This window comes from Ambystoma mexicanum, chromosome 10 (genome assembly GCF_040938575.1).
Source record: "Ambystoma mexicanum isolate Mex_15411 chromosome 10, UKY_AmexF1_1, whole genome shotgun sequence".
NCBI lineage: Eukaryota > Metazoa > Chordata > Amphibia > Caudata > Ambystomatidae > Ambystoma > Ambystoma mexicanum.
In genome coordinates this window covers 869234276-869247708 of record NC_090932.1, presented here as the reverse complement: position 1 = coordinate 869247708, position 13433 = coordinate 869234276, and the positions used below count along the sequence as shown (strand labels likewise).

Sequence of the window (13433 nt, the reverse complement as noted above, 5' to 3'; positions counted from 1 at the left end):
AATGAATAGCCATTTGCAACGGTGGGCCACTTTTTCATTGGTGCCCGAAACCATTGTATGGGCCAGTCCGACCCTGCCCCCATCTATGTTCACACTGCAAAGCAAACATTGCCCCTTGGCCCCACCATCGGCGTGATGAGTAGTGTTTGATGATGAATATGTTCACTCTGTGTTCATGCAATGGAGCGTTAAAGAGTTGGCAGCATCCGGTGCCAAGCTCCTTCGCTAACTTCACATCTTCCAGCAAAGAGAGTTCACACACATTCTGTTCACAATGTCCCGCTTGGAAAGTAGCGGATGTGCCCAGAAAGAACGTGAACGTTCTTCTCTTGATGTGGCCCGTGGTCCCCTTTCTCCTTTTTATACCCATTGTCAACACCTGTTTGTTCCTCAGAGCTCTGCCATGGGCCGGCCATTCTGCAAGTTTATAGCGTTTTTAATATGTTTGGCTAACGAAGAATTGAGATATCAAAGGCGATGTATCGCCATTTGTCGTTGTGGAACAGCATGTAACCGAACGGAATGTAATAATTGGTCATTCTTGGAATTCTAGAATAGGAAAGGTTTTAGTTTGGTTTCATACCCGATTACAGGATTAAACAAATATCTTGGGAATGAAGAACAACAATACCCAAGAGACCAGATATTTTTGCCGATTTTGAAATAAGGCAGATAAAATGCTGGCTCTATGCATCATACTGGACGGATTCAGTGGGGGTAAACCCGGCAACAAACACAACGGGGGTGGCATTGCTGGCATTCACTCCGGGCCTTTTTGCATTGGGCAGCCTGACAATTGACCCCCACCTTGACTGTAACTGCAGGTATCATAATCACCCCTCCGATGCTACTTAATGTATTGACTTCTTAAGAGTGATAGGCCAGCTTGACTTGCTGGGATTTGAACATGAGAATGTTGTGTTAAAGAAAGGCACCAGCAACTGGTGCATTAATCCACGGATCTAGCCCATAGGCCATAGTTCAGATTATATATTTTACATCAATTGCCATTACGCCAAGATGATATGTCTCAATGGAATCGTACATCGCTTAGACACAGTTGCAAGTCTAATGCGGCTAAACTGGACAACAGCCAGTCTCCACACCAATCTCAAGCCAAATCTTATCAATATCCTTCTGTTTGGGTTACAGTCTTTCTTTGAAGGCATAACGTGCCCTAACATTCACACAGGGATGTCATTTGGGGGTTGCGACCCCTGTGGCCTCCCTTGGTACCCCTGCAGTCTCCCTTGCTACTAATATATATCTGGATGCTCCTGGGCACTGGAGTAGCAACTCCCTCCCTGCTTCTCCAGTGCCCAAGAGCTTCCATTGGAGCCCCACCATACCAGGTCTGGGGGGCCCCAGCTCAGAGAGAGAGAGTGTGTGTGTGTGTGTGGATGTAAGAGAAGGTGTATGAGTGAGTGACCAGTGAGTACATGAGTATGAATGTGATAGTGTGTGTTTGAATGTTCTGGGTGGGTGGGTGTGTGCCTGTTTACAGAATGCAGTGAGAGTGGGTGTAAGAGAAGGTGTATGAGTGAGTGACTGGTGGGTGAATGAGTATGAATCTGATAGTGTGTTTCAATGTTCTGGATCGGTACGTGTCTCCGTGGAAAATGCTGTGTGAGTGGATGCAACAGAAGGTGTATGCGTCAGTGAGTGGTGAGTGAATGAATAGGAATGTGATGGTGTGTGTTTGGATGTTTTGGGTGGGTGGGTACATTCCTGTGTCGAGAATGCAGTGCAAGTGGACGTGAGAGGCTTATGGGTGAGTGAGTATGAATGTGCGTCTGTCTGTATACATGTTCTGGGTGGGTGGGTGTCAGTGTTAGTGCATGTGAGAGAAGGTATATGGGTGAGGGACTGGTGGGTGAATGGGTATGAATACAATTGTGTGTGTCAATGTTCTGGGTGGTTGGGTGAATGCCTGTGTGGTGAATGCAGTGTGAATTAATGTGAGAGGAGATGTATGGTTTGGTAAAAGGGGATGCGTGTGTTTGTGTAAGGCCCTGTGAGACTGGGGATCACTAGAGTTGTTTTCTCACATCTCTTATTGACTTTGCATCTTTTACTGGTATTTTGGGGCAAAGCCAAGTTCATGTGTGTCATTACCTGCTGAGACTGGCATTTTGGTAAGGCTAGTCTACCCATTGCTTACTGTGACATGACATGTATTACTTGGCATCTTTAATAAAGCAAGCATGATAATTAGTATTACCTCGCTAGACTGACGTTTTGGTGTAGCAGCCTGTATATTTCTTATTGTAGCATGACTTTTTTTATTAATTGAGCATCTATGATGAAGCAAGGATGATAAGTGTTCTTATGGGTCTAGATTGTCTTAGATTTGGACATGTTTTCTTATTGTGACATGTCGCTTTTAATGGCCAAACCAACAGGAGTATTTTCTTACATAGGAGTACAGGCATATATTGAGGGAATATAATTCCCACTCTTGAGGGGAGTGCAGTCCTCCCTCCCCACACCTCACCCTGTTAAAAAAGGTTGAAGAGTCATTTATCAAAGCCTAGGACATTAAGGCGCTATGTTCGGTTGTGGGGGACAACATGTGGTTTCTTGTCACAAAACTTAATGCACGCGGAGACAGGTGGCCTCAGCTTACACCAGCACAATAGGCTTCTTTTATCGTAGTGGTAGCTGGCTCATACATACATTTATAAGCAGGGAATTTTGTTGCTACTAAATCCTGGTCAATGATTTAATTCTTGGCCATGCTCGTGCAGCATTTTGCTTCTGGGTAAACAGACAGAGCACGCCTCCTCAGACCAGTCCTTTTTTGGCTTGTTTTAACACATCAAAGCCGCAGATAACGAGTATGTCTGTGTCCATTGTTCTATAGATGTTTTATACACTAGCTGTAGCCTGCGTTAGAGATTTCGGTTACCCTGATACACGTACTGCATTATGTATGTCTTACATATAGGCCCCACATCAAATCTGGAAAATGACATTCCCTAAATGTGTGATCGTGGACAAATCACATCTCCCTCTGTCCCTTGGTTCTTAAATCTAGGTGATATAAGAGCACCTGGAAACATGGGTGTTAGACGCATCTGAAAGTCATGTGCCATCACTTCCTGTTATGTCCATTCGGGGCGGAGTCAAATGGCATCACTTCCTGTGATGTCAGCACAGGTCAATGGTCATGTGATGTCACTTCCGCTACCCCTGGCATTTTGGTGAATCGACGTCCGTGCATTCCCCCCGACCCTCATGCCTCCTACGCTAGTGTTGGAGCAGAATGGCAATAGTCATGCGACTAGGCAGCTTGGAAATGATCTGGACACTAAATTATAATCAAAGGGAAGGGAAGTTAGGTCAAAAATGAGGATTGAGATTGGGAAAAGCACCTGAAAAGATACAGGATAATACAGCAAGCTGTATGCTGTATGCTACTGATCATTTGTGTTTTTAAAAAAATCAATAAAGATTATGTTAAAAAAGGGTACAGTTGGAAATGACACTAATAGCATTCTGTCAAATTAGGTTGCATAGCGGCACAGCTAAAGAAATCCTAGGTAGAGTAAAGCCAGCCAGGCCTCGCTGTAAGAGCCAAACATACACCTAGCTGGCAAAAGACCCATAGCTGAGATCCTGCCCTATGCCCTCCCCAACATAAGATCCATACCGTGTGTCCTTCCTCCACACAATAAAACACCCTTACCTGGAACCCCACTTTTGGCCATTATGACAACATGCGATAGAATGCTTTTAGTTAAGAAATGAAGATATGGGATATGAGACCAGTCTGCACTTTAGGCACATTACACATATCTTCTAGTTGGCACAAACACGGGTTAATGTTATCTTTTAATAGATATTCAAATATTCTGTTTTTTACGAAGGACCTGAAAAATCACATAATGAACCAACCTGACAAATATATAAATCCTTAGGGAAACATGCTAAGCAAAAAGTACTTAATTGTAGATTCCTTCTCCTCACTCCATCCTGAACCAGAATGCAGTGTGAAACAATCAAAACAATCTCCTTTGCATTTTTCAAACATACTTTGAGAGCTTTAAGGGAAGCAAACAGAAAAAAATCACCCGTGATTGTTTTTTAAAAAAAAAAATATATATTAATTTTATTCAAACCAAACAACAATACAAACAAACCCAACACGCAGTGCAGTTTACAACAATTCCATTAAACACCATATGTATTTCCATTTTTGCCACTGCTCCCATAGTCCCACCCTTCATTATGAGCCTATTTGTACTTCGCATTCATTATCTGCTGCATGTGGCCGGGTCTCATTATTCTCGGATTCCGTTGGGTCCGATATAGATCAGAACAGTTCCGCTATTAATAATCCCATGCCATCAGGGTACCCACTTCTTCCTCCCCACTCATATTGCTCGCCTCCTGCCATACTGTCGTTTCGGCTAACAAAGTTCAAACATACTATAACTTGTGTATGTGGTAGATACTATTTAAATCGGTGGTATGCGCAGAAATATACCTCTGATTCAGCCTAGTGATGCAATCTAAAATCCCCTGGGGAGTGGACAAGACAATATAAATTGTATTGTATGAGTAAGTTCTATGTTATTACAAGAAACCAATTTTGTGTGGTGCAGTTTTTTTTAACATTGCACTCTATTTTCTTTATCAAAACAACAGAGACCAAAATACAGTGTCCTGATGTGGTAGAAAAGCAAAAAAGTTGAGGCAGTAATAGAGCATACGTCTTAAGCCTGTTCTGTACCAGAAAGCAGAATAGCTGAAATAGGGTAATTAACTTATAGCATCATCATTTACATGGTAGGATTCTTTACCAACAACAGTAGGGATACATTTGTTTTAGTTACAAAAAAGAAGTTAAACAAATTGTTTTCCCATTCGGGGAACTCTGTAACACAAGTAAAGCAAGACAGAGAGATGGTGTGTTAGTAAAGTAGTGTACATTTACATATAGGCGAGAAACAGTTTTCCTCAAAATATCAATTATGAGTCCTATATAGTTGTACACTGATATTTAAATCTATGAGTGACCAATCCTCAGTCGGTCACAATTCTCAGAGATGTATGTTTGGTCAACAGTGGTGGTTCTGGACCCTAGGACGTTTCGGCTTCCAGTGTAGGTGCCTTCATCTGGGCCAAAAGAGGATTGTATCTCCCTGAAGCATGAGTCCGGGGGGGATAAGAGGAGGGAGAAGAGGAGGGCGGAAGGGAGAACGCAGCAGTCCCGTCTCGTAGAGCTGTAATTATTCAGCGGCTAGAAGGCGGCAGGATCTGCGGCCCCTGTGTGGGGTGGAGGAGAAATCCCCACCTTATATCTGAAAATGGTGTTAACTCAAAACCTTCCAGTGGGGGCCAGGAATAATCGAGCTACGGACAGCTCCTCTCAAACCTTTGAGGATACACCGCCTGTCCATCTTTACAGGGGTGCTCTCTGGAACCACGGCCCCATAACTCATCTGTGTTGGGTCTACATTCCTGCAGCCCTCTACCTGCCCATGGCCTCAGTTGGGCCTCGACTAATTATACAGACGACATCCAGGTCCTCATCACGCTCACTGGTAGCTATGAAGAAGATGTTGCAAAGCTTAATGATATCTATTTAGAAGTCCAAGCCTGGATGGCCACACAAAGTCTCCTTAACGACGATAGGACAGAATTGCTTATCGTAGGCTCCCAGGCTCGCCTCAACAAACCGGACCAAAGGTACCAATCCTTTACCATTGATGGAAACATCATAAAAGTTTCCAAAGAGGTTAAAACATTAGGTGTATACCTCGACTCTACCTTATCACTAAAGAAACAAATAAACTCTGCCATCTCAGCTACCTCATACACCAATAAATTGATCAATGCCTGTAAGCCTTTTCTCTCCACCTCTAGCTGCCTCACCCTATCTAGAGCGCTGATATTGTCTAAATTAGACTATTGCAACACACTCTACTTAGGCACTACCACTAAGAACTTGAATAGACTCTAGATCCTGCAAAATAATGCACTTAGATGTGCCCTCAACCTCCCGCGCAAGGCACACATATCCAGGGTTAGAAAAGAAGTCCACTGGCTCCCGATCCGTCACAGAATTAAGCTAAGAACACTGGTCATCACCCACAAGTGCCTATCACGTACTGCCCCACGTTACCTTTCTGACAAATTCTCTAGACACTGCCCCATTAGACCCACCAGAACACCTTACCTGCACCAACTAAAGATCCCTAATTATAACCTAAAAACAGCAGGAGGCTCCAGTTTTCCAGTGCTCGCAGCACAATGTTGGAACACCCTCCCCACTACAATTAGATCGGAAAGCCGCATTCTGGCCATTCAGAGCCATGGTAAAATCATGGCTACTAGCCTAAACATCCAGACTCTCACTGACACGGCCGGCCAGCCGCCGCTCTCTACCTGTAGTAATGTTTACTCTATCTACAGCTTATTCAGGACCAACTTGTAACCCGGTCCGCATTAGCCATTGTAACTTTTTTTGTGCCTATTCTCTGTACATACTTTTCTCGGTATATTCTACTCTTGTATGTAAACATTCAGAGCCTGGACTAATGTATGCTCTGTCTGTTGTATTATGATGTTCATGTAACGATATGCAACTCTGCTGTGCACATGATTATGCGCCCAGCTACCTGAGGGTTCGGACGCGCTTTATAAATAAACAAACTAAACTAAACTAAACTAATGGCCACTTAACAATTAGTATTTCGGGGGTGGGTTGCTTCCATTCTGTTGCTCCTATTTCCAAATTTATTACGCATTGTGTTAACCCTTTGCAGCTTCCAATTACATTTTGCCCACTATATTCCAGTCCATGCCGAGCACAGGGCCCGAATGCTACCCAATGTTCAACCGGTCCCGCTTCTCGGTATAATCCGGAACCCCCTCCCACTTACCCCCTCAATGTCCGTGGCACCAGTTCTTCATTCGTCCTGTTCCTGCCGGTCACGGTCCACCTCTTGTTCCGGGCAACCTTGCAGATCCAGCCACGTTACCACCTCCTCAGGAGTGTAAAAAAAAAGCGCTCTGCTCTTATGTAGCACCTTCAGCTTTGCCGGGTACAGAAGCATGTACTTAATACCTGCTGCTCGCAGCCTCCTCTTGACGGCCACGTAGCTGTATCTCTGTCTCTGCACCAGCATCGTGTAATCCGGGTATGCTGTAATGTTGGCGGATGCTTTCTGTATTGTTCCGCCTTTACGGAAATATTCCAGGATCTTCTCCCTGTCTCTATAGTTCAAGATCCTCGCAATGATGGGTCTCGGCGGAGCCCCAAGTCGTGGTTTCCTCATTAAGGCGCGATGCGCCCGCTCCACCGTGAATCCCTGCGAAAGCTTGTCTGCTCCTATTTCCTGTAGGATCATGTTTTCCACGTAGTTTGTGGGGTCTTGGCCCTCCTCCCCCTCCGGCAGGCCGACCACCCGTATATTATTTCTTCTCGCTCTTCCTTGCGCTTCTTCCACCCGATTTTCAAGGTTGGCAACCTGCTGTTTGAGCACGTGAACTTCCTTAGCATTATTTCTGCTGACATCAGTATTGGTCTTTACAGCACTTTCCAGACCACTTGTTCTCTCCGCCAGCCCCCTGACATCTTGCCGTAACAGGGCAAGTTCAGTTCCTACCGCATCAATTTTGTTCTCCAGGGCTGTCTGTAAGTCCGCCATTGCCGCGCCCCATTTAGTGCTCAGCTCCGTTATAGCCTCCAGGATCTGGTGCTTATCTCTTTCTGGGGCTTCTTCCGCAGTAGTTGCAGCCGTGCTCTGCCCCGATGTTGTAGGGGTCCTCTGCATTTTCGCAAAGACCTCCATCGTGGGTTGCTTGGTCTTGGTTCTCAGACTTTTTACCGACATGATACAACCTGTCCACGTGTCTGGCTCCGGCTCGGTGCTGTTTAGTTGTTGTTCGAGTCGTTGGGGTCTCTGTATACCTAATGCGGCACATGAAATTGTTATTCGGGTGGATTGTAACTTCCCACATCACTATTTCCTCTCAGTGTCCGTGCCTATTGTCAGCAGGGTGCTGACTTCTGCATCCCTGATGCTTCTTTCTGGTCTCTGTGCCTATCAAAGGCTGGTGGTACATACAAGGTGCGTATGCCCACTTAATGCGTCTGCAGGCCGCAATGGTTGGTCTAAGCAGCATGTGTGTCCCAATCCTTACGAGGCCGTTCATGGTCCATCAGTGTAATCCTTTGTTCAGGATCGATCGCCATTTTGTTTCGGACGGTGCGGGTCTCGACGTCGCTTGTTTTGTCTGTAGTTGCTCTTCCACTCCTTGGTGCGGCTTCGGGATGTAATCCCTGCGTGCCCGTTGCTTCCAACCTATTGTGGGTACGTTGTCATTCCTCTTGTACGTTCAGTGTGTACATCGTCCCGGTTCAGTGGGAGCACGATCTCGTGGCCAGTTAGCCCGACACTGCATATGTCCTCTCGAAAGCCCGGGCTATTCGTGAGCTTCTCTCGGGTAGTTGGCCGTTCACTGTTCCATCAGCTGCTGCACGCCTGCAGCCCGTTCAGTACCCGCCTGGCACCCGATTTCAAGTGCCACCGATGGTCTCTTTGTGCTGGCGCGCCGCCATCTTGGTATCAATTACGCCACTCCCGGATCAGGACACAAAGTAGCCTAACTCCCGCTATTGTGTCCACCTTCTCCCGCCGATACGCTCATCTGCTCCCTGAGGTATTCACGCAAATACAGTATCTTTTTCCGCTGGAATCAGCCGTCAAAACATGCGTTTTGCTTCGGATCAATAAGTCGGATCACGGAGCTCCAAGGAATCACAGCCTACTCCATGGCTGCTTGGCCACGCCCCCACCCGTGATTGTTCATTGTTTCACTCAGGCATGCAGCTTTTGATAATGCCTGATATGGAGAAAATGTGAATTTCCTCAAATTGCATAAGGGACTTTGTTCCAAAGAATAAAACAATGATGTTACTGCTACTCGCCGAGAAGCATTCCATCAGGGAACTAAATATCCCTTCAGCAGATGCAACATGTAGACAATGGCGCTTCACCCTGACACCCTCTGACACCTGAAGGACTACAACACGATAACTACACACATGCAAAGCAAGAAACCCTCCTCCATGGGCATGCAGGGAGTATGTCTCCAAAGATCCTGGCGCAAGTGCAAACTGTACCAGAATGGTCCCACACTTATCACCAAACAGACCGTGAAATGACAGCCTCATGTCTTGGAGATCAACCATAGCCCCAGGCCAATTCATCCAGCCCATTCTGGAAAAGCAAACAGCCAAGCAATATGGCTGCCAAATTCCCCACTGGGTCAGTGTAAAACTCTGCACAGGATTCTGGAGGGTCAGATATGGACCAAGAAGGAGGAAGACCATGGGGAACCCTAATCGGTCCCCCAACCCCAGAACGATACTATGGAACATATACCTACCCCATGCTTCTCAGACTATATAAACCATGACGAACAGCACTATATCTCCCATAATCCCTCATCATCCCTCCCTCCTACGAAATGAAAACACAGACTGAACTAATGAAAAGCAATCACTGATCTGTAGCCAGTAAGAAAGTGGGAAAGGCCAGACTACCTAAAAATACTTTACTACTCCACTTAGGACATTCATGGGGAACCCGTGCTCCCTTCAAGTGAATACGCAGAGTGGTAGAAGGACGTGCGAGCTGCAACCAGACACCTAGACAGTGCTCTCCTTCTTCACTACATTCAGGAGAGACCTGGAAACGGGAGGGGTGGGGGGGGATTATGCTTTCTTTAAAGATACAGGCACGATGGGGATAGAGGCCTGGTAAGCCCCTCCACTTATTGGAACTGAGGGGAGGAACATTCACACCAGGATACATGCAGGAAAATTGGATCTATTTATAGGATCCTCCCAATGCTCACAACTACAAGGCATACGTTGGATGGAGCATTATCACCTGACCCCTTCAGCCATTCACAGTAAAGTCATTCACCACAAGCCATACATAAGAGCCATCCTCCAGCACAGCATTGAGTTCTGGAGTGGCAGGGTGCGCGTTTGGAGGCAGAAAATAAACATTTGAGGCGAGAGCAGAAGGTGTAAGAGTGGGAGAAAAATGGCTAGAGAGCAGTCACCACAGGGCAGGAGATAAGATTGGTGGTGTAGAAGAATAAGGAGGTAGATCAGAAAAAAGATAAGGATGGTAAAAGGAGTGGTGAGCAGAGGAGGTGAAAGAGCGGTTACAAAAGAGGAGGAAGGTGAAAGGAGAGGTGAATCAGAGTGGTGCAAGACAAGTAAAAGAGAGGAGAACGACGACAGGAGAGATGAGGGGGAGAGGAGAGGTGGTTCCGGGAGGTGGGTGGAGGAGACACCAGAGAGAGACAGAGGAGGGTTAAAAGGAGGATACTGGAATGAGAGTTGAGTAGGAGAAGGAGGTTGGAGGCAAATAACAGAGAAGAGAGAAGCAGACACATCCTAAGTTTGAAGGTTGTGAGTGGAGTAGGGACTAGAGGCATGAGCTTGAGGCGGAACATCATGGAGGTGACATGAAGACAGCGACAATAGAAGAGAATGGGACATACAGAAAAGTACCACTGACACAAGACTATTGGGGCTCATCAGGGACATAGACATGGATTGGGTGTTGAGCTCTACAGTCAGGATCTCAAGACACGGTTAGTGAGGCACATCCTCCTGATCACATCTGTACAGAGGTTCAGGTGGCCGGCCTTCTGGTGGGAGCTCTGAGGCTCACTCCCACATTGCTCAGACCTAGTGCTTGCCACGGCCCAGGTTGAATTGCAGGCATGTTTAGTGCCCTGAGAGTCAAGTGAAGGAGCCATCTGGGATATGAGGAAGAGAATCAGAGGATCTTAAATTCCAAAAGGAGAACACCAGAAACGTGTGTACCCTCACAGACTTTCTTTGGAACCCAGAGGCTTATGTGTTTGAATCCAGAGACTTTATGAGAAAATGAGACAGTTTAATTGAGCCCAAGGATAGGCCATCATCATGTACAGTGTTGAGGAGGATATTTAGCCCCCCCACCCACAATCCTAACATAGGAATTAAATAACTTGAACTGCACTGATTATGTGATTGTGTTTACAAAACACGTACAGCTTCCGCAAGAGTGCACCCCACAGTCGTGCATGAGAAAGACAAAAATAAAAGAGAGGACATGCAACATGTACATGGCATGCACTTGCAGCTGACATTGAAGGAGCATGGCCTACAAAGCATTGCTTCCTGTCATGACCAGCTGAGAAGGCCATATACAGTACCAATAGCTGCTCCAGTGCCCCCGGAGATGTGCCAGGACTTCGGATCGCACTTCCTACCTGTGAAGCTCCATGCCCACATTCATCTGGATACCCATCAGACTTTTCACCAACTTGAAAATAGACATCATTACACAAGCAGGCGGCCACGCAACAACAGAGCAAGGGATAGGCAACTCTGCGATGCACCTGAAACACAATAATAGGGTTATCCACTCAAATCCACTGATGAAAGACACATAGGTCATTTGACCTTGCTCACATGGAAACATTGTCATATCCCTCAAACCTGCAGCTGTCATGATGAGGCTAGCATCACAGGACAACCTGGACCACTGGCCTGGACCACTGCAGGAAAAGGAACAATTGGCACCCAACACGTTAGGAGTGCGACGGCGCCCAAGCCATCATTGAACCATGAAGTACTATATGCACATTACCAGTAACTGGATTACATGTCTTTATACCGAAATTTTTTATAAAGAATTAACAGATATTGAATATTTTATGATGAAAACATTTATAGAGAATGCACTTTTTCCCCCAAGCCCCTGTTTCCCACCCCTAAAATCCCACCCCAACCGTTTCCTAACAATATTAACCCTTTACCCCACCCCTAAATGCATTCTCTATAAACATGTTTGTTATAAAATATTGAATATATGTTCACATTCTTTATCAAATATTAGATATAAAGACTGCAATTTGCTCCGCACATCACCAAACACCTGCATGCTTGCCTTTACTTTACTTTATTGTATTTATACTGCGCAGCCACTGACCCATAGGTTTAAGGGCGCCCAACAAGACAAAACAAACACACAAATGATCAAAAACGAGCAGAGGCCATGGGAGTCCACACCTTTATAGGAACCAGGAAATCATAATGCAAAACAAAGAAATGAACCTATCTGAACAGAAATGTCTTGAGCCTCTTCCTACACAGGGCAGTAGAACATTCTTCCCTGATGTCTAAGGGAATTGTATTCCAGACAATAGGAGCTGCTACGAAGCTACAACAAAAGCCCTTTTTTTTACTTCTGACATTCTAAAGGCTGGAGTTCTTAGTTGGGTAGTGTTATTTGATCTGAGATTTTGTACATTTGATTTTAGCTCGAGCACTTCCCTCAAATACAGTGGTGAAGAGCTTGTCAGGCATGTATGAGTAATCAGGAGAAGGCGAAAATCAATTCAAAGCCAATGCAGGCTTCTTCTTGCCTCAGAGACATGATCTCTCCTTTTAAATTCTATAATGGATCTGAAGCCCGTCCATATCAGATTTAAAGAGGCCAGCTAACAGACTGCTACAATAATCAAGCCTAGAGCCCATCATGTTCCTGGCTAATATCTCTTGGTTGAGTCTTGAAATAAAAGGCTGTGCTTGTGCCATCAATTTTATATAGTATGAGGCAGAGGAAACCAGACTACTGACCTCTGCTTTCATATTGAGGTTACAGTCAAAGTAGACCCTCAGGGTCTTCATTTTTGTTTGTTTTTTTATAATGCAAGCATCAATTTGGAGCTGGGAGTACTGGGTTCCCATCTTTCGGGTTTTGGCCTCTGTACCTAGCAGCATCAGTTCAGTTTTGCCAGTATTCAGAGCAAGTCCATTATTGCACATCCACTGCTGGAGCAGGCCATAGATCTTATTGATGGTTTTCTCATCCTCAGAAAAGTTGCCAGAGAGGGGGGTGACACATTGTGTGTCATCTGCGTAGTTTGTGAAATCTATTTGATTTTCTTCTAAAAGATTGAGAAAAGGAACAGTGAAGATATTGTAGAATGCAGGAGACAGACTGGCCCCCTGAAGTACTCCTTGTGTGAGCCCAACAGGTTCTGCAACCACCATTGTTCTACTGACTCTACACCATCGATTGCTGCGAAATGATTTGACCCAGTGTGCCGCTGACCCTGAGAACCCCGCCCCCTCCCTTAGTCTAGAGATCAGTGGTTCATGATCTGCCAGGTCGAAGGCGGTGGAGAGGTCCAGCAGCATCAGCATAACCGTCTGCCCATTGTCCATGAATCGAAGAAGTCTAGACTTTAAACCCAGGAGGGCAGTCTCTGTGCCAGGATTCTCCCTGGATCCTGACTGCCATTTGTTCAGAATATTATTATTTCGGAGATGTGTCATAACTTGAGTGTATGCAACATGATCAATAATCTTAAACAGGAATGGGGAGTTAGAGACAGGCCGATAA

General features: G+C 45.6%; 1 long non-coding RNA gene across 2 annotated transcripts in view; it reads right to left on the bottom strand.

The window, feature by feature from the left end:
* Positions 1–13433, bottom strand: part of LOC138493241 (uncharacterized) — a 497429-nt gene that overhangs the window by 406652 nt on the left and 77344 nt on the right. The gene's annotated exons all lie outside the window — the stretch shown is intronic.